The sequence below is a fragment of the Nilaparvata lugens genome, chromosome 5 (genome assembly GCF_014356525.2).
Source record: "Nilaparvata lugens isolate BPH chromosome 5, ASM1435652v1, whole genome shotgun sequence".
NCBI lineage: Eukaryota > Metazoa > Arthropoda > Insecta > Hemiptera > Delphacidae > Nilaparvata > Nilaparvata lugens.
In genome coordinates, this window is record NC_052508.1 from 11,063,419 (window position 1) to 11,078,101 (window position 14,683).

Here is a 14,683-nt window from a genome sequence, read left to right on the forward strand (position 1 = left end):
CTGAGATAAATTGTGCAGGCATTTAGGCTACTGTAAATTACTCTCTCAATTCTTAAAAAAACTTCTTCCAATTGTTATAACCGTTACTTGAAATGACTTAATTGTGATTTACTAATAAATTCAAATATAAATATTGAAATTCTCTAGATAGATGAGTCAATTTTCATATCTCATAGCATATATATGCTTTTTTATATTATTTTATCGATTCCATTATTGAAACCATTCTAGATGAACTTGAAATAAATCTATTTTTTATGAACTTAATTGCATCTTTTTAATCAATTAGGCCTACTGATATAATTTTACTTGCATTATACTAAAGTATTTAGTTGATTAACGGTTAAGAAGCAGCACAAATCATAGGCCTATTTTGAATTCTTAGTGCTGGTTGCACAAAAGCCGGTTAAATTTTAATCGAATTTCCACGAGAACCAATTATTTAGAAGATTCCACTGTGATGTTTGGTTGATCGGAAAAGCCGCCTTTTCAAAAAACCTTCTCTGATTGGTTCTCGTGAAAATTAATCACGGTTAAAATTTTAACCGGCTTTTGTGCAACTGGGCCTTATTATTACTCAGATACTTAGGACTATATTATATGAAACCAATACTGATATTACCAATCCTGATATTGATCCTTGATGAGTTGGTACTTTATTTATGAGTATTAACTCAATTATTAATGAGTAAGCTACCGTAGTATACTCTTGATCTATGAGGGCCTACCTTTATTTTTGTCTTATAATATAATTTCAGTAGAATAGACAATGTAGAACATATTATTATGTTTTTATTTCATATGGTAATGGAACAGTATTAATTTTGTCTGTACTGAATATTATGTAAACGGTACATCGCTTACATATTTTCCTCTGTCTCTATCGTCTTTTATTTCTGGTGTTAATTTGAATTTTTGAGGAATTCAATCATTCTAAAGAGTTAAGGCTGTGCAAAGGCTAAAAATAAACTTTCCACTCGTGATATTTATCGAAGTTTTTCGATTCGTATATTATCATGAAGCTATCAAAATGAAAAAGTTTTCTCAGGAAAAAAATTTTTCCCAATCATTACTTTTTGAGATATGAGCGCCTGAAGTTCGAATTTTTGGGACAGAACATTTCATATTCGGTACAATATAAATCCATGAGATTTAGAGGATGGATTATTCATGGTATTGTTGATCTATTAAAACAAGAATTTTCTGAAAATATCAATTTTTGAAAAAGTTGTTCAATTTACCAAAAATTACTCAACTGAAAGTTATTTTTAGTAAATTTAATAACTATCTTGAAAATTGATATTTTCAGAAAATTTTTGTTTTACTAGATCAACAATACCATGAATAATCTATCCTCTAAATCTCATGGATTTATATTTTACCAAATTTGAAATGTTCTGTCCCAAAAATTCGAAAGTTTATTTTTAGCCTTTGCACAGCCTTAATGAGTAAGCTACCGTAGTATACTTGATCTATTAGGTACCTTATTTGTCTTAGTATCATTTCAGTAGAATAGACAATTTAGAAGATATTATCATAGAGAAACGATAGCATAAGTAGATATCCCATGGTATAGGGCGTTTATGTCGCAACTTTTACTGTTATCCCAAGCCGATAGTTCACGTAGTTCTTTCCCATGCAGCTGTGTGATGCTGGTAGTCTCTCAAATTGTGCTGTTCATGCACTCTCACCCCAACAAAACAGTAAAAATTGACAATAATCGATAGTAATCGGCTTGAGTAAAAGTTGCGACATAAATTCCCTATACCATGGGATATCTACTTACGCTATTGTTTCTCTATGATATTATTGTGATTTTATTTCATCATTAAACAGTATTAATTTCGTCTTTACTGAATATTATGTAAACGGTACATCGCTTACATATTTTCTCTGTCTCTATCTTTCATTTCTGGTGTTATTTTCAATTTTTGAGGAATTCATTCATTCTAAGGAGTTATGGGTTGCTGAGTGAATTTGGAGTCCTAACTCAGCTTTCAACAAGACAACATATATTTATTAATCTTGAGACCCATTTTACGATTATATTCCATGAAATTTTGTCGAAGATGTGTTATTAACACACTTTTTCCTATGTATTTTACACGACATGCAGTCAAATGATTATGTACATAATAAATGTAGCTATTTGACTGAATGTCGTGTGAAATACTTTGGAAAAAGTGTGTTAATACATCGCAGCTCGGAATCGATCAAGAAGCCATAATGTTTTATTAATTTATTGTATAATGGAACTGATGGTCTCTCTACTTTTTAATCTTCTCACATGCTTTCCTTTCTTTCATTTCTACCAATATCAGTAAATTTTGGTCGAAGGATAAGGAAAATCAAAAGAAGGTATTAAAATTCAGTGTTTTTTTAATAAATATCTTTAAAATATCACAGTGTAGCATCTACAATACATGAAAAATTTGTACTAAAGTGTGATAAGTTCATCATTCAATAAATAAATTATTATTATTTCATAAGTCTACAACAATGTTGATGGATATTGTATTTACATTAGTAATTTTATGATAAAATTTGAATTCTCTTGATACCAATAGAGCATCTACAAGCAATAAATAACAATCTTTCGATTTTTGTTACAAGATAAGAGATATAATAATAAATATTTGTCTGAATCACCAAAAAATGGATTTAATATTTTTATCAAATATGAATTTTCATGATACCAATAGAGCATCTACAATCAATAAATAGCTTTGTACAAATGAATGAATATAACAGATAATAATACATGAATAAATAAAGAATCATATAATAATTTTTGCAGCCTTAACTAGTGAGCAATTTTTTGAAGGAAATTCATGAATAAAAAGTGAATTTAGTCATGGAGAGAATGTAAAAAATATTATAAAGACATCGAACTATTAAAAATATCAATAGGATGCAATTGAAAATAAATGAAGAATTTATCTGTATTAATAAACTCAATGAATCCTTAATCAATACATAGATCTGAATAGACGAATTGAACAGATAAATATTGGGGCAATTATGATAATGGAAATATATATAATAAACAAAATAAAACTAAATAAATAGATCTAATATGGAGTAAGCTTCAATACTTGACAATGAAGCAAATAAATACAAAGATAATGGATGGAATAGACTGAACAAAAAATAAATAAGATAAATTATAGTAAAAATACTTTACAAACAAAATAGAAAGGATAATCTAAATATCTAAACTATTATCACAAATTCAAATTCCAATTCAAGATAATATTTTTTGTGTTTCAATAAAATGCCTCTGATAACAAAAGTAAGTTAATATAGAATCGTCTCAAGTGTTTCATATAAATACAAATTACAAATAAATATTTATATTAAGTATAAATAAATAAAAATATATTATTAACAACTTTATGACAACAGTTGACTGTTGTATGTATGTTTGATTGATGGAGAATAAATTGATTCAAATTTGATTAATCAGTAAAATGAGACAGTATATAGATGCATCATATAAGATGATAAATAATATATACCGTATGTGCAACGGTCGCCGCCACACCAATAGAATGTGAGTGTTTTTTCACTTTAAAGTTATCAAAATACAATAGTAATAATATTGGTGAAAACAAGATGGATAACCAAAAACTAAATAATATATGCTCAAAAACAACTACCGTACTTAAATGTGAATTCGTTTTAAATACTATCAGCATATTTATAACGATTCTACTCCTATAGCTAATTAACTAGCATCCTTAATAATCCATCACCTTTTGCTAAACCTTCAGATTCATCATACTATGATTAAGCTTCTATTATGTTGAAAACATTCTCCCACTGATTGAATTGATTAATACTTTTTTTTTACTTGAAACTTTGAACTCATACATTTTTTATAACATTGATATGTGGTATCTAATGTGAATTCTCATATTTTTTTTCAAATAATCTATATAAATTTCCTATCAAGTCGGTGGGAAATGTGAAAGTTGAGCATCTAAAGTGAATAAAGGTTGTGATTTATAAATAAGTTGATAAATAAGTTCTTTGGAGATGATGGTAACTCGAGGCACTAACACTTTACCGTCACATCGATGCGTCGATATGCGAGTTGCTCGATATTTTGTTTCACTTTATGTCAATAAACCAGTGTCTCTAAATCCGACCATTTCTGCATCCTTGCATTCATGTTGAATGTTTGAGTCCATGAAGATGTTAATTATCGATATGTAGATTATTGAGATTGATGAACCCCTGGAGTCGATGGCCATCAATGTTGGTGGTTAGACATCAATATATTGATGAGCTCTTCTCGATATTGATGAGGATTATGAACATCAACGCTGGTGAATTCCCGGATAATGAACATCAAAGCTGGTATTTTCATCAATATTGATGGAGTCTCTGAGTTCAATGCTGGGTAGGAAGACCGGCGGTATCACAGTACTGGAACAACAGAAAAAAAAACAAAATTATTGGTTAGTTGCAAAATTAATTGAACTCTTTTTAATAGTGAAAATTTTAGGAAAATGAAATTATATATTCCAATGTATATAACTTGAAGAGTTCAAGGCTGTATTATTTATCATGTATTTGACTAGAATAATATATAATTTCATAGAGTTCTTGATTCCAGTTAGTACTCAGTAGACTATAGAATTCCAAGAACTTATATTAAACTAACGGTAAATTACTCTCAATCTCTATATTTTTTCCTGACTTATTCAGGAAATGATGAGTAAGTTATATGTGAATATTATCAATTTCGGAAGTTTTATTAGTGGAAATGGAGTTCTATTTGTGCATTGTGTGTATTGTACACGTTATAAATAATTTAGTATTCATGTTGAATTCTAGTCCTTGTGACATGGCTATGATGAGTAATAAATCTATTTTGTGCTAATCTCGTCCTCAATTTCCTCGATTAAAATTTAAGCGAATTGGTGAGAAATCTATAACAATTTGATGGAATAAAGTTCAATCAACGTGAAAAATAATTTGTGTTTTTGATGAAATAAATTGTATTGAAAAAAATTGATACAACATACAGAATTGGAAAGATGATCAAAGTTGCCGAGAATCAATATAAATAAACACCATATTATTATTCATAATCCGTAATATCAATTAACTGCCTTCCTGGTTGTAATCAGTAAAATTTAATGGAGAAAAATCTTCCATCAAGTCCAGTTTGTATTATTATTTTTCACCATCCTTGTTTATAGAGTAGCTCTCATGATTTTGAATAATGTCTGCTCATTAAAAGCGTCTACTTTCGTGATGAGAAATAATTATTCTTATGGTTGTATCGTAACGAACCACGCTGCTGTTTGAAGTTCATTTTTATGAGATGAAATAAAACTAAGATAAATCTAGATTTAGCCAAATGGTCATTAACAAGACTAGAAAACACTCTCGGCTCCAATGCATGCAATTTACAAGCAGACAGAAATCAATTTATTATCACTATTGGAGTCTCCAGTCTCCAGTCCAGAGAAAGACAACAGTATAAAAATACTTCTTGAAAAACATGTTTACATCTTTTGAGGTAGTAATAATTCAATGGGAAAATAGTAAGTACAGTAATTGACTTTGAAATTTATAAAGCACGTGTGGGTTGTACGGAAACAATACAGGTATTGGAAACCAGAAAAATATTGATCATATTAAGCCTTTTATGGAATTAATGGGTTTGCACTAATATGAGAGTAAATAACGTAGATTGAATTATTGATTAGGGAGTTGATCAATAATAAAATTGCGATTGTTAGATGGAAAAATAATCAAAAAAGTCAATATGATACACAATAAAATAAAATTATTATTCTATCATTTTTATCGTACAGTATTTTACTTATTTTCTCTATTATTCTAACACTGATATAGGCTAAGTTAAATTGAAAATTTAAAGATGAGTATTGTTGCATTTTTAAAATTATAGTAACTTAAGTTCTGAAAATAGCTACAGGTTGGAATAATAATAGAACATTCATTGATTCGGCTACTAATAATTAATTTGATAACTACAAAAGATGAATTTGACACCATGCATTTGTCAAACATTGTTGAGGTGTATAAACTACAGTATACTTGAAATAACCTATATTGCTACGTCTAAATATACTTTAAGTTAAACTTACATGATAATTAAAATATTCACCTTGCAGTTATTGACTCTATTATAAGTGGAATTTATTTGCCTATTACAATCAATAAATAAAACAGCAGCAAGTTCATACCCCAAATTGTGAAGAAAAAATATTTCCTCAACAAAATAACTTAATATTGTAGGGAAATGATTGAATATTCAAGTCAAAAATTATGAAGTTCTTATTATTCCCATTTCAGATTTTACTGTTTGATGTAGGTCTATACAGATCAATACCTATTTTTACTTCCTTGCCCTATTACCATAGGTAAGGAAAGTATTGCTTTCCAAAAAAATTTAAGGTACCCTAATTTCATGTTTTCTATACGTTTCAAGGTCCCCTGAGTCAAAAAACATGATAGTTGATAAAAAGCCTACATTGTTAGATATTAAGTTCACTTACTTATATTAATTTATTGCTATTATATTTTTTATACATATTACATTATAGTGCATGTATTTATATTCACCTTTTTGGCAGTCCATCTGCGACTAGAATAAGGATATCCTTCCAACTTCAGGCTGAAGTTAGACTCATCGGCAGGGCACACAAGCACATTCCAAATGATTAATCAACCGCACCGTTTTCATTTCGTCAGTTTTCTGATTTTTGAACTCAACTAACACCTTCTCGTAATCGATCTCCTTCAAACAATAGCCGTGATCCTTGCAGTAGCCCGACTGGTAGTCACAACGATCCAGAACAACAAAGTCAGGCTTAAAGTTGCGTCCCGTATCCATGAGTTCGGGAATATCTAACACAGAGATGGGCCTCGAGATTGGTTTGTCGTGTTCGAAGTTTTTGAAAGATAAAACGTTTTCATTAAAGTTTATTATTCTTCGATGGCTGCGTCGGTGACGGGAAGGGTGAGCATTACTGGTTGTTGAACACACCACAACTATTGTCACAAAAACGATCAAAATTGAAGAGGAAATCATTTTCGAAGATATTTTAATGTTCAACAAATAAAGTTCTCAAAAATCAACGTATATTAGAATCTATTAAGTTCATAAACACTTCAACTTCTTCACAGTTCACTGATTGTGTCGCGTTCGAAAACTATTTGGAAATCGCAGTAAGAACGTTTGAATACTCCCGCGTAAACTAGCCTTTACTGGCGCACAAATTCAAAAACTAACTTGTTGCTTGGACGGCGTCTGGATTAGAAATGAGTTCCTGCCATGCTGCTTCCAAGCTTTATCCAGCTGAAAACTCACTCGAAACGTAGGTGGCAAACCTTATCATTCTCTCTCTGTTTAGACTGTGTGCGTACGTTGTGGAATCTATCTGGCTGGAGTCTAGAGCATGAAGACCAGTCTTCAACGCAACTCGGCTTTCCCCGTATTATTTTGCTGCTGCTTTTTCCTCTAAGGAGACTCACTACAAATTGTCAGTATTTGTAGAATGTGTGGAGCATCGATAGGGAGTATTGACGGTGTGCAAAGTGGATCCCACAACTGCAGTCTAAAAATAAACCAGACGGACTGTATACTGGGCTGTCAAATTGCATACATTTTAAAACACTCTAGCATATTATAACAATTCACACGCTCCATCATATACCGTAATCAAAATGCAAATCGGTGTGTTAGTCATATCAGTTGAACGATCTATACCTACCCAACTTTACAAAATATAGTAATAAAGCAGAGAGTGATAACATTATCCTGATGTGCTTATATCCTTCAACGACCTTCTCTGGTATGCGTTTGTATTAAACTCTCAAGCCAAGAGCGGTTAGTCATCAGGATTACTGACCTCAAAGGATCAGGTTTAAGTTCGAAAACCACGATCGGATGTTGCAGATTTTTTTCAAATTCAGCGTTGCAAGTTGATGCTGATTCATACTCAGTTTGTTAATTGTTTGGTCGTGAGCGGACGATTTTCAATGTATGGCACGCGTTTTCTCGCTGATTCACGAAAGTAACGATCACTTTTCTTCGTGATTCATTTAATTGGTGGTGCCAGGCGATTAGCTGATGATAATCACGTGTGCTACGTCCTGCCTTCAACTTCCTCCAGGAAAGTGTAAGAAGAATGAGTCATGCGAGTACAGATTCAAATGATCTATCAGTCAATCAATCTCTTTATTTCATTTATTCACTCATATAATCACTCTATTTTATTTATCCACTTATAAAATAACTTTATTTGATTTATTTACTCATTTATAAGGCTTGAAATCAGATAAATCAATGATTAGATTAGAGTTATTTATATTTATGTTCAATATATTTAGTGGCTTTTACACTAATTTACATTAAATGACAGTATTTGCAATAATTATTCAACGAATTTTACAAACCTTACAGTTGTGTTGTGGTACTTTTCCATAACGAAAACATAAGTCAAAAATGTGTCGTCAAAATATATAGTTCAAAAACGAAAATCAATAATCTTAAGTTGTAGAATACTTCTTCTCAGTGAGAAATTAATTCACCTTTATAAGAAAATACTGTAATAAGGTATGTTTCGTCGATGACAATCATTCAATATTATTATATTGATAGGTTTGCCAAAAATTCTACAATAGAAAATGGGTGAGTCATTTCCTCCCAACAGGAGCTATGATGAGCTAAAATGAAGTTCACTTCAGCTGTCAGCTATGTTTGAATAGAGAACGTTTTATAACAGGAATGATAACAGTTTGACCTAAATATCACTATAGAGAGCAGTTTTATTCCGATGGAAATCTAAAAATAGTTTGTGACTAGAATTTTTTCTGGTAATATTTATCAACACAGCATATAAATATTACTAGAAAAAATTTTAGTCACAAATTATTTTTAGATTTTCATCGGAATGATTTTTTGTGATTACCTCGAATTAATATATATTTTTATGATAATTTCATAAATAACTATCACATTAATCCTATTGCTAACATATAACTAAATATCGGGGACCGAGCTTCGCTCTAGAGTACAAAAGCATAAAACATTTTTTACGAAAGAAGAAATTATAATAACATTCATACAGAAATGTTCTATCTAATCACAGTAAATTGAGATTAATTCCCAGAGGAATGCAAAAATTTCCCTCACAAAGGCCCAGTTGCACAAAAGCCGGTTAGATTTTAATCCTGATTAACTTCACGTGAACCAAATTAGAGAAGACCATTTCAAAAAGATGGATCTACTGGGATTAATCAGGATTGAAAATAACCCGTCTTTTTTGCAACCGGCACTAAGTACCTGATTGAATGATTACAAAAGTTCAACAGCTGAGTCATAATTTTGACACAGTCCCACACACATGAGCTCGCTCACTCACTTCCATCACCAACAGACGACGAAATTATTATCATCTGTTTTTCCAAGGATGAATAATGATTATCCTTTTAATGTCCTTGAGCGTGTTTTCTCAGGGATGAGACCTAGTGCAATCGAATCTTTATATTATAAACCTAATTTGTTTTGAATTTAGTGAGAATCGTTGGAGCCGTTTTTGAGATCCGGTGAAATACAAACATATAAACATCTAAACATCGAAACATATAAACAGAATTTGCTCGTTTAATAGTATAGGATAATAATACTTCAACTAGATTTTGCATAATCCTATCAAATCAATTCAATCAGATCCAAAATCAAATCATTTCCATCTATAGTGAGGTCCACGTTATAATGGTAGTGGAGAAAGATAGAAGATCAACATTGTCACTGCCTTCTATAGACAGTACTGTAGCTGATACAGGTTTATTGATGTAATATTAACTGTTGCTTCTCGTTTAAAATTATCAATTATATTTTATCAAGCAAGATATTATATTTTTTATTTTTCAATAATGAAATGTTGATTAATTATCAATTCCACATTGTTGGAAGACGATCTGGCAACAGAGCAAAGCGAGGAAAAGATGGAGCTATCCGCTTTGTTTCATCATAGACAAGGATGGCAATACAATTGCTAATCAAACATTGTCATTATAACGTTGACCTTACTATAGATTTTGTCTAATTGGTTTAAAATCATATCATCTCCATCTATATGAATATATTTATTTATTTATTTATTCATTTATTCATATATTTACTTATTTATTTATTATTTATTATTTATTTCATTGACAATCGAAAACTAATTAAAAACAAAAATATTCCACTCAAAACTTCCCAAATTGGAAATTTTTGAGTGATTTTAAAATTTTGAGCCAGAAAAGAAACACACAACTTCACTGTATAAAAAGTAGTCGTTAGGTCATGTCAGAGGCCCTGAAATTGATCAGTTGCGACCTGAAAACTCTGACACCAGACCTGAGCCAGCCAGGTCACTCGATATTATTATTATTACTGTATGAATCTCCATTGTATTTCGTGCACAAATATGTTTGAATTGATGTGAAAAGGTCATGTTCGAAAGTGTGTTTTATTTTTAAATTCCATCTCCCGAAAATATTTCTGAGAAAGTTACTCGAGGAGGGAAATATTCTTTTAAACAGCAAATATATCTACTGAAATAAAGAGGGACTGAATGAACAAGGCTGCACAGTGTTACTAGTTTAGATAAGTAAGGACATGTCTCTTAAACCGGAAGTCTATGAACATGTCATAGAAGATTCATAAAATTCATTTCTTATCATTCTTGAGTCTTCCAATATCAAGCGAGATTGGAATAGACGGAGGATATAGTAGTGGAGTGAATATGACAATGTTTGGTTTTGAAGCATCTGAATTGAAAAATCTAAGTTGTGAAAATAATTAAGGACTAACAATTTTGTTAAGTGGAAAACTACAAGACTTAGCCTATTTCGGACTATGTGTAACCTTATCTAAATTTGGGAGAGGAATAGCACAAGGATACCTTATATTATTTTCTCTCCCTATCATTTTGATGATATACTACTTATTATGATTGTATCAATCAATCAATAAAGAATAAAAGAATGTTATCTAAATATGAAACATTCATTTGAAGTGAAATAATGTTGTCTTTCAACTTCAACGGCTTCAAGATGTGTCCGTGCTATAAATATAACGACAATATTTTGAGAACAAGAAAGCTATGAAATTCAGGCGTCAGCCTGCCATGACCTGGAAACGAAATTATTCTAGTTCGTGTCAATAAAGTTTCTATGAGTGAGGAGACTTGGATTTTACTAGGATTTGAGACAATAAGATTGATAGCATAAAAAACACTTCATATTCAATATTTTATAAGTTAATTTATTGATAGTTATATTTTTATAAAAAAAACACACAGAACGGGAAAGTAAAACTAAGTATACATTAAAGTTAAAGTATTGAGGTAGATTTAAAAGAAAAGGTAAGATGAGAAAATCGTTATTCAACTTATTGCATTACGGTACTCTTTTCTTTAAATTTTGTTGACTTTTTCCAGGACTTCCTTCATACCAGACTTACGCCTACAAGAAAAATGGCCGCCGTAGGTGGTGGCCGGCATTGATATTTTAAACGGAAACTAGACGAACTGAGATTTCGACAGACTGAGACGCTCTCTAATAGCTGAATAGTAATATTTTCTCAGTAGACCACCACATACGGCGGCCATTGTTTTCTAGGCTCAGGTCCGGAAGCAAAGACCTTAAAGATGCATTCTATCTAATGCATGCTATCTTTATAAGGTCTTTGTCCGGAATATATAGGAGGTCCTGCTTTTTCCACCCCGATAACCTATTCGATGCAATAATCAGGAACGAGAATATGAGGTAAAGAAGAAGAAGAAGATGCGAGAGAAACGAGAAGGAGAATAATATTGAGGAAAAGATATGGAATAGGAGAGAAGGCCATACACTTTATCCCTTATCGCCTTATCGTATTTAAAAAATTGAGATCTTCGAATATACTGTATTGCTAAGCTAAAGGTCAAAGTAGAGTAGCAATAAGGAACAAAGAAGCCAAAAGAAGAGGATGAGAAGAAGAAGAAGAAGAAGAAGAAGAAGAAGAAGAAGGAAGAAGAAGAAGAAGAAGAAGAAGAAGAAAAAGAAGAAAGAAGAAGAAGAAGAAGAAGAAGAGAAGAAGAAGAAGAAGAAGAAGAAGAAGAAGAAGAAGAAGAAAGAAGAAGAAAAGAAGAAGAAGAAGAAGAAGAGGAGAGGAAGAAGAATAGAAGAAGAGAAGAAGAAGAAGAAGAAGAAGAGAGGAGAGAAAAATAAGAAGAGAGGAGAATAAGAAGAAGAAGAAGAAGAAGAAGAAGAAGGAAGAAAAAAAAGAAGAAGAATAAGAAGAAGAGGAAGAAAAAGATAAGTGGAAAAGGAATGTAGGAAGAACAAAAAAAGTAGAAGAATAAAGAGAAGATGATGAAGAAAGAGAAAAAGATAGGAAAAGAAAGAGAAGAGAAAAAGATAAAAGAGAAAGAGAAAAGAGGAAAGAAGAGATCTAAAGAGTAAAACTCTACTCTTCTTATTTTTCTTTTTCTCCTATCAATTATTCTTCTTCTGCTTCTTCCTTTTTTCTTCTTATTCTTCCACTACTTGTTGTTTTTTTTCTTCCGCTCCTTCACTTATATTCTTCTTCTTTTTATTATCTTCTTCTTCTTCTTCATCTTCCACTTCTTCTTTCTTCTTCTTTAAGAAAAGAAGAAAAACAAGAAGAGTAAGAAGGAGAAAAAGATAGAAGAAGAATTTCTGGGAAATCCATGATAATATTAGGCCTATATTACAATGCAATACTGTAATGTATTCTCTAGTGGACTCGTAGACGAAATTCAATTAACGCCAGCTTAGAAGAAGAAAAAACTGCAATTTGCATTTGTAGAAATACGGCAACGAAAAAACACCAGATTCGGTTTGACTGAGCGGCGTTTCATTAATACCTGCATAAATTATGTAACCAGAATCAAGTATCGCTCAGTTCTGGGAAGTCCAAATCTATAGGCTATACGTATACAGCCAGGTCCACGTTATAATGGCAGTATTCGATTAACATTGGTGTTGCTATACTTGTCTATCATCTTTGTATCATCATTGTGTCATCTTCGTATCTTCTTTGTATCATCTTCGTATCTTCTTTGTATCATCTTTGTATCATCTTCGTATCTTCTTTCTATCATCTTCGTATCTTCTTTGTATCATCTTCGTATCATCTTTCTACAGTAAAGTTCAAGTTATAATGCAGTATTCGATCAGCATTGGTGTTGCTATTCTTGTCTATCATTCTTGTATCATCTTCGAATCATCTTTGTATCATCTTCGTATCTTCTTTGTATCATCTTCGTATCATCTTTCTATCATCTTCGTATCTTCTTTGTATCATCTTTGTATCATCTTCGTATCTTCTTTCTATCATCTTCGTATCATCTTTCTATAGTAAAGTTCAAGTTATAATGCAGTATTCGATCAGCATTGGTGTTGCTATTCTTGTCTATCATTCTTGTATCATCTTCGAATCATCTTTGTATCATCTTCGTATCTTCTTTGTATCATCTTTGTATCATCTTCATATCTTCTTTGTATCATCTTCGTATCATCTTTCTATAGTGAAGTTCACATTATAATGCAGTATTCCATCAGCATTGGTGTTGCTATTCTTGTCTTTCATTCTTGTATCATCTTCGAATCATCTTTGTATCATCTTCGTAACATATTTGTATCATCTTCGTAACATATTTGTATCATTTTGATATCATCTTTGAAGCATCTTCCTATAGTGAGGTCGACATTATAATGGCAGTATTCGATTAACATTTGTGTTGCTATCCTTGTCTATCATTCGACAAAACAGATGGTGCTATCCTTTACCAGCTCCGCAACGTTGCCAGATCGTTTTTCTACAATGTAGAATTATTATAATTGATTACGGTAACAAAATATTTCATCTCAATCATGAAAACTAATTATTAAATCATTGAAGAATATATTTTATTGACGAATAAACGTTGCCATATCGTTTCTATATGTAGAATTGATAATTAATTAACAGAATATTTAATATCAATTAAGGAAATTTATTATCAAATAATTGAAGAATATATTTTATTGACGAATAAACGTTGCCATATTGTTTCTATATGTAGAATTAATAATTAATTAACAGAATATTTAATCTCAATTATGGAAATTTATTATTGAATAATTGAAGAATATATTTTATGGACGAATAAAATAATTGAAATTGATTACTATACCGAGTGCGGCATCAGTAGAGTAGATTTTGGTCTTGTTAGAGAGGCCAGACCATGAAGTTTTCTTCCCGACATGTTCATTCGCCATCATGTATTGGAACAATGAGGAGCGTGAATTTACGTGAAGCGTGTATTTTTCGAGCGGATCTTCTGTGATCACAACCCCGCGCGTATTTCTAATTTACTTTAATCCAGCCCCTTTGGCTACTGACCCGGACCGGGAATCAATTGTTACGTAGGTCACTATGTTCAGAAAAACTGCAAGTGCGACAAGACGAAGAACTGAAGACAGTCCCTCGGCCCATTAGATCACCTGAGAACATTGAGACAGTGAGAGTTTCAATGTTGCGATCACCACAGCGTTCTGCGCGCAAACATGCGTCTGCTCTTGGACTTTCCGATCGTTCTGTGAGACTAATATATTCTTCATGACAATCTTCATTTTCATCCATATAAGATGGCAATTGTGC

At 31.4% G+C, this 14,683-nt stretch overlaps 1 long non-coding RNA gene across 1 annotated transcript; it reads right to left on the bottom strand.

Moving 5' to 3' along the window:
• Positions 1 to 2,367: 2,367 nt before the first annotated feature.
• Positions 2,368 to 8,520, bottom strand: LOC120351237. The gene is made up of 3 exons (XR_005571252.1): positions 8,440 to 8,520; positions 6,604 to 7,598; positions 2,368 to 4,431 (listed from the first exon to the last, which is right to left on the bottom strand). It is a non-coding gene; the product is annotated as an uncharacterized LOC120351237 (long non-coding RNA).
• Positions 8,521 to 14,683: the final 6,163 nt, after the last annotated feature.